Below are 17,399 nucleotides of genomic sequence, written 5' to 3' on the forward strand. Positions count from 1 at the left end.
ATTAAATTACTACGATCTCCACAAAATCCCTCTCTAAATATGTAAGAATTCTATTTGATAAGAAAATGTTAATCATTTTAATTCAAGCTATGAATCGATTGATGGTTACATCATCATTAAAAACTTGGAAGTATTGAATGACCGTTTCATTCTAATATGAGACTCCTCAATAGCGTACATCCATAATCTCATGCGCAGGATTCGTTCTCAGAACATTCAGTCTCATACGAAACCGCTTAAACTCTAGAATTTTTCATTGAAACGAATAAATCTGTAAGCACTGAATCCCTTGAGCGATATCATACATGCGTGCTGCTAAAGAGTCTCACATTGGGATAAAACGACCGTTCAGTGCTTCCAGGTTTTCCATGATGGTCTACCTTTAATTAACTCATGATTTCAACTATTAAAATTATTATAATATTCACAAGAACCTCTTTCTGAGTACAGTGTTGTCAAATATCACTTCTTTGACCTCATTGATACCATACGGTAATGTCAATAATGATAATTAAGGTTTCTTTACGTAATCCTTTCATCATAAGACAATAGAAACTACTATTTAGATTTAGAACTTGTTCATAGTTATAATGTACTTGATTTACTTGATTTATGCAATTACATCAAAATTATATTACAATTTATGCATCATCATATTCACTTGGATAGAATACTTCACGAAGATTTTCCGTATCTAGAATGCAACTCCTTAACCAGTTATATAACAATAAACTAAAAAAAAAGAACAAATATCACATAGTAATTTTGTAAAATCAATTATGTTATGATGATACAAATCATTCATTGTGAAGTTGTCTATGCAAAATACTTCGGATCTGTTGGTCAGATATTATCATCAACAACAACCTACTATAATTAGTGGTTCTTGCATAGGATTCCATGCAGATCACTCCTATGATCCTACTTTCATATAAGTTTGTTAACCTAAGCTTCATCAATGCAAGGTGCTACAATTAAATTTTCAGTAGACACGAAATGGTCATTTGTCTTCATTTCAAAAGTTTAACGAAGAAAACTCAGAACATTGTACTGATGTTTTCCAGGTAGCAGCTGATCTAGGCGATCAAAAACTCGTAGTCTATTCTCGACTGTGGCATCAGTTGATCAATGTATGATTCAGTGTCTCAACTGTTAAGTAAAATATCTAATTAAGTTAAGGTAATTAAACTTAAACAAATTAAACTTTCAATGATTTATGACAGACTATAAGTAATCATAATACCACATCCGTTCAATAAACCATTACAGAAAATCCATACAGTGAAACATCTTTATAAATGTATAGACATGTAATAAACTTACTATAAGTCAAAGTAGAACACTCTGAAAAATGTAAACTGATGGTGTACATATGGATAATAGGAAGCGATGGAATCCAGGATACGCAATTCGTCCTATTTGGGACTTGTCAGATGGATGTGCCTGCATCACAGAGTGGATGTTCACTCCGATACTAGATTCAAACGCCATCGCGTTTTTGACTTCGAGTCCTGGAGTGGACATCAACTCTGAGATGCAGGTACATCCAGCTGACGAGCCCCACGTAGGACGAACTGCGCGTCAAACTGGATTCCACTACTAGCTACTGTCCATCTTTGCTTAAAAGCCTTGTGACTTAAGGCTATATCGAGGCAATCCGCACAGGATCCATATATGCTAACATGTGACTGATCAATTGTAGTGCTAAATAACAATGGGAAGTTACAGGTAAAACAACATCAAGCGATGGTGTATATGTTGAACATTATAACGGTATTTGTTAATGAACTGAATAATATCTATTTAGTGACAACGATAAAAATTTGTAGCTCCTTAATGTTACCCATTCATAATATACATTATGCTGTTTAGGTATAAGTGGTGTCAAGCAAACTATAAATAAAAAAGACTTAAATAGTTTTGAGAAAATGTTTGATAAGATCACAAGTAAATTGAGACGAAAACGTTTTTTAGATGTAAACGTTTATTCTATCTGTGAGGACGGCCAACGGATGAACTCGAGGAAACTATGAGAAGCTCAGAAAGAGCCAAAGACATTCCATCCAGTCATCTTTTGGGAGAATTTCCCAGAACCCTTACGTGGAGCTTCCCTATTGGACAAATGCTAATAATCCCCCTGTATACGGATTGCAGGACTATAATTGATGATTTCGTTTTTACTAAAAACTATCAATACCATAATTGACACTGATTGGAATAGCATTCGTTTCACTTTTCCTCTTTCCTCTCATTTGCGATTTGGAGGGTTCTAGCGTTCAAGTGCACAAGTTGTACACGGTATATTAAGAATCTAAGGTCTAGATATAACATTATCAACACATGGCTGAGAATATGCTATCAATACATAGAAACCATAGTGAATAAAATGTTTTTTTCTTTTTTTTGTAGAATTGACATTGCTTAACATTAAGGCATTTTTTATTGATAAGGCAGTGAATATTGTTGGAACGTCTGATAAATTATTGATTAATTCAGTTCTTAAACTTCATAACTGTTACTATTCCTGAGAAAATGGACAAACCAATCAGATTTGGGATAATAGGTCTTGGAGTTTAACGTGAAATTTATTCATCCATTTGGGTAAATAAAGGTTTGGTATTATAGCTGATGTCAGTTCGTGATGAAGACACTGAATCTAATGCCTATTCTTAACCATCAATCATAAATCACAATCCTTATCCTTCATACAGTTTTAAAATCCTCATGTAGTCCTAGTTAGTACGTGAACCTTCTCAAGGTCACTTTAACGTGTCTCAAAGATCATCCATAAATTATTGTCTAACTTTCATTCCAAAGTTATAAAGTAAGATAAAAACAGATTTTTATTAAACTGTGAATGTTTACTTACCCACTTGTTACTCGTTGTACAATTCTGTAAATTATTAATTTGTGTATTCAAAGAAGAGTTTGGTGGACATTATAGTAAATTAATAATTGAATTCATGAGTCAATTGAACCTACACCACCATGGAAAACCTGGAAACACTGGACGACCGTTTGGTTCTATTGTGGAACTCTTCCTTGGAAGTGCTCATCTACGATTCTGACTCGCGAGATTCAAACACAGGATCTATCAGTCACGCGCACGAACAGTTAACCTCTGAACGACTGAAGTTGCTGGCATCCGACAGTGTTAATATCTAACTTCAACCAATCAACGAAATCGAGCGACACATCCACCATTGTCTTCAGTGAGTTACAATCTCACAACAGACCCAGGTGAACTCCACTGGTCAAAGCTTCTGACTAGAACCACAAGAAATAACTCTTGGTGACAGTCACCAGAGAGCATATGATGATTAAAATCAGAGTGAGTTTTAGTGGAGATTGTAGTAAGTTAACAACTGAATTCATGAGTCAATTGAATCTTGACCATCATGCGAGTCCTGTTGTATATTAGACATTACTTGATTTTATAATAAGTTATTAAAGAACTGTAGGCTTAAATTAGTGACTTTCTAAACATTTTCATACACGCTGTTCATTAAGCAAAGAAGATGTTCAGCATAATAAACAAATATGTTTGCATAACTTTCAAATCTATTTGGTATCACAAAGTGTATTCAGTGGGGTTCTTTTTTAACTGAGCATTATCTCTTGATTTCCTTCATCCTGAAATTTGTCAACAGCTTTCTTTCTTCTATCTAACGTTCATTAGACTTTTCCAGCACGTTATCAATGAAGAAAAGATTTATTGAAACATGAAATATAGAAAATATTGACTAGGGTAAATATTTAACGTTATTTGACACTAAACAAAGATGGATAGTGGCTAGTAGTGGAATGCAGGACGAGCGTTTCATCCCATTTGAGACTCGTCAGCTGGATGTACCTGCATCAAATAGGACGAAATGCGCGTCAAACTAGATTTCACTGCTAGTCACTATCCATCTTTGCTTATAAAGCTTGTGACTTTAGGCGATATCGAGGCAATCCGCATAGGATGCACATATGCCAATATGTGACTGATCAATTGTAGTGCTAACTAACAATGGGAAGATACAAGTAAACAACACCAAGTGAATATTAGTTAATATTCTTGAACGGTATTTTTCTAAAGAACACGCTTATTTACTGCAATCACAGAAAAACCAGTGTGACTGGATAAGTAAAATGCCAATCTATTTGCAACTTAAGGTTGAAAGTAACTTAGGTAATAGCGAAATCCGAAATACGAACAATGATAATTATCGTATTCAATAGGACTCTTAAATCACCTTTATGTTACAAGACGAAAAATGATTTCAGATAATTATTTTGACCAAAGCAACAGGTTTAGGAAATACTCACTTGTTCCATGTCGAATTTAAGAAACTAAAATTCGGTATGAAGCATCAAAAGTATAATTGTAGATGAAGTTGGATAGATTATACAAATTAAAAAAAAAATAACTGCCTAAACGTCACTGGTATTGACAACATCATTACAACTCTGTCACCTATATGGTGCCTGGTTCTCCTGGAAACGGGATTGAATCGTACTATTTGGGCTGCAAATTTTAAGCCTAGGTAGTGTCTGACCCTCCTGCGAAACGGGATTAAGCTATACCACTCGGGTTAGGCCTAGGCGGTGTCTGGCTCTCCTGTTAAACGGGATTGAGCTGTACTGTTTAGGTTGTCACTAGAAAGTCTAGATGTAAAATGTAAAATTACCCTGGATCACAAGGGTATATTATATAACTGTGTATTCAAATAAACAGATAGAGTACTCTATGAAGGAAAAGGAAAGCTTACCTCGCATCACCTATTATTTAGAACAAAGAAGTAATAACAAAACTAACCCATGGTGTCATTGAAAAAGAATGAAAGGCAATCCATTAAAACAAACTTTCTTTTAGACAATATCATTTAACAAGCTGTGGAATTGTATTTACAGTTAATTAACAACTGAGGTAGTATGTTGAAACATAGAAGAATGGTTAAATCATAGTATGAGTAGGAGGAAAGTTTCTGAATGATCAAAAATTTGATGAAAGGAAATAATATAGTCCCGAGGGGCAGGATCGTGGACACACACAACTGAGGAGTCCCATACTAAGACGAAACAGCTGCCCAGTGCTTTCCGGTTCCCCATGGTAGTCTCTTACTTTGTGAGGTCAATGTAAGTTGCTTTAAAAAATAAAGTGAATTTATAAATAGACATTCATGTGACCCAGACAGTGTAGTTAGTTTCAAAACATCCACAAATGGTGAGGCGGCTGGAAAAGACAATGAAAGCTTACAAGTAAAAAAGTTTTTTTCTCTCAACATTTCATTAGACAACTTTTCAAGTTATGATATGCTTTCAATAAACTGAATAGATCTTTCTCATATAATGTCTTTTCTCCGTAACCACAATACCTTGAATCTACAACTTTAAACGTATTATCATTATAAGCCATGATGATAAGCCAGAAGCTAGCCAGTTTGACGCGTGTTTCGTCCTATTTGGAACTCGTCAGCTGAATGCACTTGCATATCAGAGTTGATGTTCTCTCTGGGACCGTCCGCTTCAAATAGAACACAAAGCGCGTCCTGGATCCCACTGCTAGGCACTATCCATCTTTGCTTGGAATGATTGTGACTTAAAGCAATATCGAGGCAATCCATACAGGATGCACATATGCCAATCAGATCAATTACAATCGCAAAACGTCAATGGGAAGATTCAAGTAGACAATATCAAGTGTATTAACATTATTTAACTAAAATGATTGATACTGTGTTTTGATTCTGATCAGGTTCATTGAAAGTTGATTTGGATCCCTTTTATTATTTCCATGACACAGTATAACAAAAGAAAGCTGGATAAAGACCAATCCTCACTAATTGACTGATTTCACATATACCCAATGAACGTGACCTTTTAGTGAATCAAATGGAAAACTGAAAAATAGAGGAACTAATAAAGTTGTAGATTAACTCCGTGTGCAGCCCCTCTCGGGCTACTGTCGGTCCCAAGCTCGGATAAAGGAGGGTTGGGCATAATTAAGTTAACAATGTATATCGAATAGTATTGCAACAGTTCCTTGTGAATTATTAAATAATCCTATGACTGGATGTTAAGAACACTACTCTCTATATTCAACCCATTGGTTGTAATTTCATATCATGTTCTAGTGAATTGGACATCTCTTCTTTAGATAGTGACATTATATGAATAGTAGATTGATTCAAAGTATCTACCATGATTATTTCTATGAGTGATTATGGATGACATAACAATTAGACAACTTATAGACAGTATTACCAATGGACACAATATTACAATAGCTGAATAGAATATATTTCCTTATGAGTGTCAATGAACTTACATGATTTGAGCAATATAGAAATTACTGACAAAATGAGTAAATACTGACCAAGTCTAAACATGAGTATGTTTAGTAAACAATTAGGTACTTTATATTTTACAACCTTGTTTACACATAAAGACACACACACACACAAATAAGAACAGCATCATTACGAATATACAATGTAACTTATATTATCACATCTATACACTTAAAGTGTTATTGAATGATTATCTCAAGTGCATGAATTCGATTTCATACTTAAGTATGTTTGTTTCATTACCATTTAATTAGTTATGTAAAACTTGATTCTTATGATTCATTACAATTATAATAGTTGAGATAATGTGTTAATTGAAGCTAGATGATCATGGAAAACCTAGAAGCAGTGGACAGCTATTTCGACGGTCTCCAAGATGTATTTCCTGGAGTTCTAGTGAGAAATAGTGACTAGTGGAGTTCAACTGAGTGTGTTGTGAAATAGTAACTCATTGAAGACAATGGTGAATGTGTCACTCAATTTCGTAGATTGGTTGAAGTTTGATATTAAGATCGTTGGATGTAGGGAAGTTCAGTGATCTAGAGGTTAAGCGTTCGTGCACAAGACCGATAAGTCGTGGGTTGGAATCTTGCAAGTCGGAATCGTGTATGCGCACTGTTGAGGAGTCCCATACTACGACGAAACAGTCGTCCAGTGTTTCCAGGTTTTCAAAGGTGGTCTAGCTTCAAACGACTCATGAATTCAACTACTAAATTACTTTAATATCTACAAAACCCCTCTCTGATTATTTTAGAAATGTTTATAACAAACGATACTGGATTCGTGAAACTTGTTAGCTGCTGTGTATATTCACCATATTTTGTCCTATTAAAACCCTAAAAAATGTTATTTCTGAAAGTATCAAAGTCTAAATAGGTTATTTAGGTTTTGTTTATCTTCAATAAGTTCTCGTTTCAAACTTAACGTAAAAATGTTTCGACCTATTTAAGAAAATATGGATTGAAAACATAAATGTTATAACGGTTGGGCTTCCACATTTACACGTATGGGACGTTAATTTACCTTAGACGAATATCTACAGTAGATTCCCTCCCAGTGTTTATTCTACAGGACGTCAACACAACTCAGATCAAGAACACTTGACTAGAATCTGAATGTATCTTTACACCAAAAACCCGACACAATCCAATAAAAATGAACAATCAATAATAAGGATTGGAGAATTATATAACTCATCTAAGTCCTGTCAGACTATCTAAAAGTTTGACTATTCTCACCCATGCATCAATAAGTAAAAAAATCTATTACGGAACGATCAAAATTACTTAATTTAAACGACATAAATTGCTAACTTGATTGGATCTAAAGTGAAATGGTATCTGACTACAGTTAATTTACTATATCAACCATAACAATTAGAGAATTATTCACTAGCCGGAACCCGGCGGGATCGTGGATGCACACTATTGAAGAGTTGTACAATGGAACAAAACGGCCATCCAATGCTTCCAGGTTTTCCATGGTGGTTTAGCTTCAATTGACTCATGAACTCAACTATTAAATTATTATAATATTCACAAAACCCCTGTCTGATTAAAATTCTTGTATATTTGAAAAATAATATATGGAATTCTTGAACCATTTATTCCCTAAGTGTGGTCGATTTATCTCATACAGTATTTCACTCGAAGAATCAAACAACAATATCGTCTGAATACATTAAATGATTCATTCATTCACTTATACATGTTATCAAGCCTGTTGACAACTTAAAGCATATACACCAACTTAAAACATTGTTATTACTAATTATCAGTTGAATAGTTGCAAATACATTGTAAGATAGGAGATGTCTGTTATCAAAGATTGGGAATAAGGAGAATATTTAATGAAAACAGGCATTCATCGGACATCTTCAGTATTGTTCGTCAGTTTTGAATTTCAATTTCCAATAGAACTGTATTAAAACTATGAGACATTAAGAATCAGTAGAAAGTGATCACATTGGGGGGAATTGTCTCCAAAACAAACATTTCCGCATAGTTTTCATCCTATTGTGGTTTGATCTATGAAATGAAACTTCACTTGTTTGATGTATTAATTATTCTTAATAATGAGAATAGCACTTTGAATTGACATATACACGAAACAATGGATATTTATCATTGATTTACCATATAGCTGCTTTATAATCATTCACGTCAATTTATTCTGTACTTGTTACTCGTGAACTAATTAAACAGAATACCTGATGACGTGGCCAGTAACTTCAATAAGATAATTATTTTGCTAATGTATCTCAATAACTATCTGTTAAGTTTATGTTTCCCCTCCTAACTCCTATGAACCGTGAGTGATTTCAGATGCATGTTTCATATTACACGTAATTCCATTACTACTGTTATCATATCGACGTTGATTGTAATAATGTGGAAAAGTAGAAAGTGTTGTGTGAAGTTGTTTCTTTGTGTTATGGAACCACTCCGAAGTACGTACTTACTACTCATGAAAGAAAATAACTTGAACAGTCTTACTGTGAATGCCTGGATGCCTGATTATTTCCTATATGTGTTGATTTGTTGTACAGTCTTTTCATCTCCTGTAATGTTTAAGCTCTAAGTCACCACTTTTCACTGTTTTCACGTGTTAAACCATGCTAGTGATTATTATCATGAATACATTATTCTTGCCGTCGATATTCACTGACCGCTGTTATCACTTGAGGTATCAGTTTATCGTAGATTATGGGAAAGACATGATTGTCAATGTTCTCAGCGAATTGAAATTTGTTTTATTAATAAAGATTTAAAATTGGATTCTAAAACTAATTTAACTTTTCCATCTAAATGCCTTGAAAATATTGCTTGCGTCTACTGGGATCACCGGGTAAGTAATAGTAAGGTTAGACGCAGGGTATTAGGGAATGATGCTTTATGAAGCATCCTATTTTTCAGTGCTTTGCTGTACCTAGATTTCATATGCATATATAAGTAAATGAAAAGGTTACAGGGACGGACGACTATACTGCGCAGCAGTTTGTTCTATTCTACTTTATGGTTGCGAACTGTGGTCATTAATGGTAAGCTACTAGTACTTGATCACAGATGTTTTGGAAATATTGCTCGCATCTGCTGAGATCACTGGGTAAGTAAAATTGAGGTTAGACATAGGGTATTAGGCAATAATGATTAATCAGTTGATGAGGTTGTGAATCGTTATCGACTGAGATCCTTGGGCTACGTGTTACGTATGCCTAAACACCGATTACCATGATACGCAATGCTAACTAGTGTTGAAGATGTATAGTAGAAAGTTAAGGGCGGCCAAACCAAAACATGGCAACAGTCCTTGAAGTCACTTATTACACGTTAACAATAGAACACGTTTTACCATAATATCATATAATGATTAACAATTTGAAAATGTAAAATATATGTTCAACAGATTATGTAACAATATTGATTTATTCTTCTTTTATATTCAATTTGTTTCATTAGGAAACAGTGCTGCTCTCCATAGAGATCCCTTAAAATAGCATGATTCAAGCCAGGTTAGGATAAGTTCACTAAATAAATATAATGAAAGTAAATCTATTAATGAATTGTGAGGAAATATGATTACAATTTTGTTCATTTTATATATGAATTAAAGTTAATGTGTTCTGTTTGTCAAGCCCTATGAAAGTTACATTGTAGTGAACGAGAATACACAGTGATTTAGTGGTTTACATACGTCTGTTACTTCTCGTGAAGGAGAATTCAATTATTAAGTTACTACAATCTCCACTAAAACTCTCTTTGATTATAATCATCATGTGCTCACTAGTGATTGTCACCAAGAGTTATTACCTAGTGTTCTAGTGAGAAGCTATGACCAGTGGAGTTCAACTGGATCTGTTGTGAGATTGCAACTCACTGAAGACAATGATGGATGTGTCGCTCAATTTCGTGGATTAGTTGAAGTCAGATATTAACATTGTCGGATGCCAGCAGCTTCAGTGTTCTAGAGGTTAACCTTTCGCGCACGAAACTGATAAATCCTGTGTTTGAATCCCGCGAGTCGGGATTATGGATACACACTGATGAGGATTCTTATTTATCTGAATTGAATTAATAAATCAGTTTATAATTAAGCTTACAAGAAGTTATACCAAAATTCCCTTAAATTTGATAAAAAAAAAGAGAATGATTTGATGACGTCATAATTATGACAGATTTATTGACACTTATCAAGATAATGCAGTACAAAATTACTTCTCTTTTGGGTTATTTAAGGTTACTTTCTTTGAATAGTTGGACTGTACACACCTGTGAGCCAGAAAGAAATTACTGAGGTGCTCTAATTTCGGTGAAACTATAATTTATGGATGAACCAATCCATCAGATTTAAGATGCGAAATTCACTTCTCCATTACGGTAAATAGAAGTTTGGTATTATAGCTGATGTCAGTTTGTGATGACAACCTGTAGATCTAATCGCTAACTTTAACTATCAACTGTAAATCATGATTCGGTTTCCCTAAAATAGTTTATAATCTTCATTTGGTCCTAGTTGTTAGATGGATACTTACAAGGTCATTTTAGCGTCGTTCAAAGGTCGTTCATAAATTATAGTTTCACTTTAATTTTCTAAATGTCCGCTGTTTACAACCTGTGATATTTAAAATCATAATTACAAAATGAATCTAAGTTACTTACATAAAAGAGTTTAGTTAGAAATGTTTAGTATTAAAGTAATCAGGTTGTTAACAGTATAGATGTACATTAGCTGGATAACTATGACAGGATAGTGAAAGTGGATAATTATTCAGTACTGAGTAACTGTGAATGATTTCTAACCACTCATAATTATTTCACATGTCATAATAGTGGTGAAACCAGAATGATAATGTTTGTTTTATGAATAATATCTGTTATACATGATAAGCTACTTTATATCTTCACGAGGTCATAATGTTTTTGCGAACAAAATATCTACTTGACACAGTGTGTAGATGTCGTGGGTAATGTTTTATAAACCAATGCAAGCGGTTGAAAAGCTTTAAAACATACAGTAATGTTGTGTACGAGAATACCAGTGGAAGCAATGGTAGCACTGCTAAGGAGTCCCATACTAGAACGAAATGGCCATCCGGTGCTTCCAGGTTTTCAATGGTGGTCTACGATTCATCCATTAATAATATCAATTGAAACTCAACAATACACATCACCCTATACTGTGCTCATTAGTGACTGGCTTCAAGATGAGTTTCCTGAAGTTCTAGTGTGCGTTGTAGAGGCAGCTACTGACTGAAGACAATAGTGAGCGGTGACGCAATATGGTGGATTGGTTAAAGTTAGACATTAACGCCATTGGATGCCGAAAAGTTCAGTGGTCTAGAGGTTGTGCGTCCGCCTGTGAGACTAAACGCCATGGATCGTGGATGAGCACTGCTGAGGGGTCCCATATTTGAAACAGCAGAAAATTCATACTGATGTCGTGAAAATCCGAGTCGACTAAAACAGTACTAATATTAGAATGAGATTAAAAATTGAAAGGAAATTAATTAGAAGCAAAGTTGATATACAAAAAAGAATTCTACTTTTTAATTTCAATATATCAGAAGTTGTTGATACATATACCTTTTAACAACAAGATAAATGACTCTAATTAAAATGAACTTACTCATTCTCCTGCCTTATCAAACTGAATAGTAGTATTTAAAACCAATTGAATAATGTGTATATCACTAATTTTGTATTTGAGGTGATCGTTGAAGGTAGTCAGTAAGAAACTTTATAAATAGGTTGTTGGTTATATTGTGCTCTTCATCCAGATGGGTCTGTTATCATGAGATGACCGATACTTTTGAATTAATTCGATCACATTTCACCTTGTATCACAGTTAGAGACATTAACATTGAACCCTTTGAATCGCAACTAACCTGATGTACGACTGACGTATATATACAACTGATAGATCACTTCAAAATAGGTAGTCTATAAAATAGAATCAAGAACGTGTGTTTTATCCTAATTGAGGCTCGTCAGTTTGGATGTTTCTGTATCTAAGAGTTTATGTTTAACACAGTTCTTTTCGCTTTAAACGCCAAACACTTATGATCCACAAAACTTCTCCGCCATAAAACACACCTTCTTAATTAACTTACACAACTTAGTTCCAAGGTTCTGTCATACAAAATCGGGAAAATTTGCAAAGATTCCGAATAACGGTCTTCCAGCTATACGAACTGTATAAATTACACATAATATTTACAAATACTACCTTCAGTCAGTAAAAATGTAAAATACAAGAATATTGATTGATTATATTTAAAACCTGATTGAAACAGATTGACTAATAATAATAATAACTCCGTCTACATCCCCTCTGGGCTGCAACCGGCCCCAAGCCCGGATAAAGGAAGAGGGTTCGGCATTGGGTTAGCGACCCCATCCCGTTTAGGAGTAAAACGTTAATTTGAATTAACTTACAAGTTCTCCCATCTGTCTTTGCTGAAATATTATTTAACAATGTTCATTTATCAGAATGAGTTTTGTGGAGATTTTTAGTAAATTTCACAGGTTGTAATCATGAGTCAGTTGAAGCTAGACCACCCATACTAGGACGAAACGACCGTCCAGTGCTTCCAGGTTTTCAATGGTGGTCTAGCTTCAACTGACTCATGATTACAACCTGTGAAATGTTCATTTACACAAAATTCATTTATATACCATGAGGTAGGCTACCAAAGGAAGTCATCAAAATTGCGTTTAGGTTAACTATCAAAAAGCAAAAGCAGCATATCTACTAATATCCGGAACTCAAAACAACTCTAAACAAACACCAAATTCAGAATTTTCAATAAAAATATCAAGACAGCTCCACTGTATGGAACTGGAACTTGGAGAGCTACGAAAGCAATCATCAAGAAGATACAAGTGTTTATTAACAGCTGTCTACGCAAAGTAATTCAGATCCGTTGATCAGACACTATCAGTAACAACAACCTACTGTGGGAGAGAACAAACCATATATTTACTAGAAAATATTCCAGTGAGTGATATCGACTGTATGACATAACTTTCAACAGCTATAATACATAATCTCACATCTCACTATTTAGTAATATTATAATAGCTCAAGGTTATCAACATCTAGAACTAAAATTCATTTGATGAACTGCAAAAGAATGAGAATTCGCATCTACCGTTTACGGTTATTCAATACTAAGAATAGTTAAAAGATGCAATGAAATGAATTCAAATTTAATTACTTATTTTAGTAAAAATGACTTACATTATTGCATTAATCGTCGGACTGAAATAAGAATGCTTATCAAACAAGATCATACATCATTTGAATGATATAACGGTAATACAGTGTCTCTAACATTGTTAAGTCTTCGTAAGCGTTCGCGTGCGAGACCGATAGATCCTGGGTTTGAATCCCACGGGCGGGATAGTGGATGCCCACTTCTGAGGAGTCCCATACTAGGACGAAACGGCCTTCCAGTGCCTTCAGGTTTTCCATTTTGGTAAGTTAGTATTCTCCATTTTCTATAATCATCATCAACTATAGACAGTTTTAATTTAATAGTAATAAAGGAAAGAATGTTATGTATGGAAATCTTGATTTGCGCTTACCTTGGATCAGCTAAAATCATAGAAGAAAACATTATATTAAACACTAAGTCATTAATCTTTATTTTAAGTTTATTGTTCATAACAATATCAACATTTTAATCAAAGACGGATAGGGGCTAACGGTGGAATCCAAGACGCGCGTTTCGTCCTATTTTGAGACTCATCAGCTGGGCTATTATTTTTGCAAATATTAGTCAATCATCTCAGACTTTATTGTTCTTGCAGTTTCATGTTCATTACTTTCTGTTCCCGTTTTTTCCTTGTCACCCAGCTGCCAAACATTCTAATCCTGACTATGGTTATATACTACACATATCAATATAAGTAGCACACATCACACTACTACGGGGTTGTACATTGAACTTTTTTGATGCTTGATACCTGATTTCCACTTTAAGCTATCACTAATTTAAATTGGGATATTAATCTTTTTAAAAAGAGAACTGACCAGCCTGTATATGGTGTATTCTACTTACGTCAACAGACATTAAATCAAGTGAAAGTGGAAACTCTAGCAGTAGAAGCTTAACAAGATGAAATGAAAGAGAATAGAAATGTGAATAGAAGGAATCATACAAAATGTAAAAGACCGTTGAAGGGAATGTACAAATGAAGTATTCAATGTATGGTTCTCATATTATATCAAGATGTTATGTAATACTTTCTAGTTTACAACATGTATAGAATATGTAATCAATCAATAAATGACATACTGTTATAGTACTTACATCTCTTCATTAGCAAAGTCATGATAAACATTGATATAGTCAATGATTTTGTATTCATTATCATCTTTGTTACTGAAAACAAACAAAAAAAGTAATATATATCCAAGTAACTGATTTCTGGTTATAATCTAATAAACATATGATAGTGTATTAAAAGTAAGTAATTCATGAACACCTACGTAAAATTACAACAGTTAGTTACAATTTGTATTCATTTGTTACAAATACACATTCATAAATGAGTAAGATTGTATTCTAGTTGGTAAAGTTATTAGAATTGAAATTGGTAATACTTATAGCATTAATCAATTACTGACTAGACATTAACATTGTTGGATGCTGGTTTAGTGGTCTAGATGTGAAGCATTCGTACGGGCGGGATCGTGGATATGCACTACTAAGGAGTCTCATAATAAGATGAAATGGTCGTCCAGCGCTTCAATCGACTCATGAACTCAACTATTAGATTACCGAAATTTCCACAAAACCCCCTCTGACAAATACTAATTGCTGAAATATTACTGTTTATGATTGAGATCATGAACTAGACCATGATTGAAAACCATGAAGCACTGAACGGCCGTTTTGTCCCATTGTGGGACTCCTGAGTAATACGTATGCACGATCTCGCCTCGCGGGATTCAAACCCAGGGGCTTCAGTTTCGTGCACAAATGCTTAACCTCTTGACCACTAAACTTGCCGGCATTCAAAAGATCGTGGATGTGCACTGCCAAGGAGGAGTCCCACAATATGACGAAATGCCCGTCTAGTGCTTCCAGGTATTCAGTGGCAGTCTTAAATCAATCAGTTCATGATCTCAATCCAAAACTTAATATTCTTCACAACCCTCTATCGATTATTACTGTTTACATTTGTTCAATTTCAGTTTTGTAAGATATTGTTTTATCAAAATAGTTTCACAACAACTGTATTACTAACTGGTGTAAATACTACTTCACAAATTACTATTGAAGTCTGTTCATATTTTACTTATAACTAATTAAGGTACCAGGTTAGTGGTGACTAGTGTTTAGTTTTTGTTAGCAATGTTTTCAGAATAGGATAATTAATAGTATCTTAAATACTGTAGATGAATTCAATGGTAATACCAAGGTAAACACTTGTTGCACACGTTTGTCACCGCTAATTAATAAATAATAAATGATCTTGTAGTGGCTGCACTTCATTAATCAATCACCCTCGTAACCTTTATTATATAAACCTCAACGGTGTTTGAAATCAGAAGGCAAAGAGAAGCAGCAACTACAGTTTATTAGCTCAGACCACAAAGCGGAGAGGCGAATGAGTGAGTTAGCGAGTCGAGTGAATAGGATTAAATGTATATGTATGTATTTGGGGGAATGAATGAATCATCGAATCAATTAAAGGGTGGTCACACTAAAATGTGGCATCAGTGCTTGAAGTCATTAACTTCTAGTCTGAGCTATGTTGGTAGATGCAGACTACTTGGTTGGGGTCCACGTGACTATCGTAACCAATGGTTGGAGACTCTGGGTGACATGGCTGAGAATCAATCACACAGGCGTCAGTGTATGCACTCTCTGTCTTCCTTTAAACTATTAGACTAAAATCGCTTCATATCTTTCTTTCTACGAACTAATTCTTTCTTCCTGTACTATATCCTTATATTCAATCTTTCCCGATGTAATGTGTTCTTTGGCCTTCCACTTTTCCGCTTACCTTTAGGATCTCAAATTAGTGCTTGCCTCGTGATGCAGTAAATAAATAACCGAAACAAAATTAACATAAATTTAGATAGTACAAAAGAAATAATGTAGAATATATTTTTTTGTTCAGTCAAAATCATAATAGATCAGAATATATCAATGTCAAGTTGTTTTCGGCCAAGATGGTTCTGTGTAGCATATCAGTGTACTAAATTGGTGCATAAAAAGGCGGTTATGTTTGTTTATATTATGGATGTTTATTTATCACATTAGTCTTCTTCTTTGCATTGAACTATACCGGGTTTTTTTCTGTGCGATCTATCGTTCAACTAACTGAGTTAGTTTGATTATGTCTTATCAAATTATTAGAAGAATATAGCCTACTCTCATTTTTATTATTATAAATCAAATATCGGCAAGCCATTTTACTGCACTAAACGACCTTGTAGATCACCAACGTAGATGATCTATGTTGAATGATTAGGAGCCTACTTGAGTTAGATGGGAATGGTGTGACCAACGGCAAATTTCGAACTCGCATCTCGCGATCAGCATCTAACGTGGATTTCCCCCTCGACGTATCAAATTACTATGGCTGTTTTGAAGACCGTACAACACCAAGGACGTTATTACAGAAATATATTGGTAAGAATAAGTACAAGCGAAAGTTCGATCACCACCGAATGGGCCAGTCTATGGAGTACGGTTAACCGATACACGTTGGTTGTCCTTGATCTTGACGCAGATTGATGATCTTTTCGATATTCAATGATCCAGCTGCCGGATAATTTGGTGAGGGCCTACTGACATTTCACTGAACCGACAGACTACTTCTCATCAGATTTCTCTACCATCTTTCAACACTTATGAGATGAAATCTGTTAGTATTTCAGCTCATCTGTAGTTTTTCATGAAATACAATACAAGTAAGATGATTTATAGCTCTACTAGTAAATCATTAATATTTGGAAAACTGAAATTAAAACAACATTTGAATGAAATTCACTTGGTATTGTTTATTTGAATCTTGCCATTGATGTTTAGCACTGCAATTGATCAG

Source organism: Schistosoma haematobium, chromosome 6 (genome assembly GCF_000699445.3).
Source record: "Schistosoma haematobium chromosome 6, whole genome shotgun sequence".
NCBI classification, from domain to species: Eukaryota; Metazoa; Platyhelminthes; class Trematoda; order Strigeidida; family Schistosomatidae; genus Schistosoma; species Schistosoma haematobium.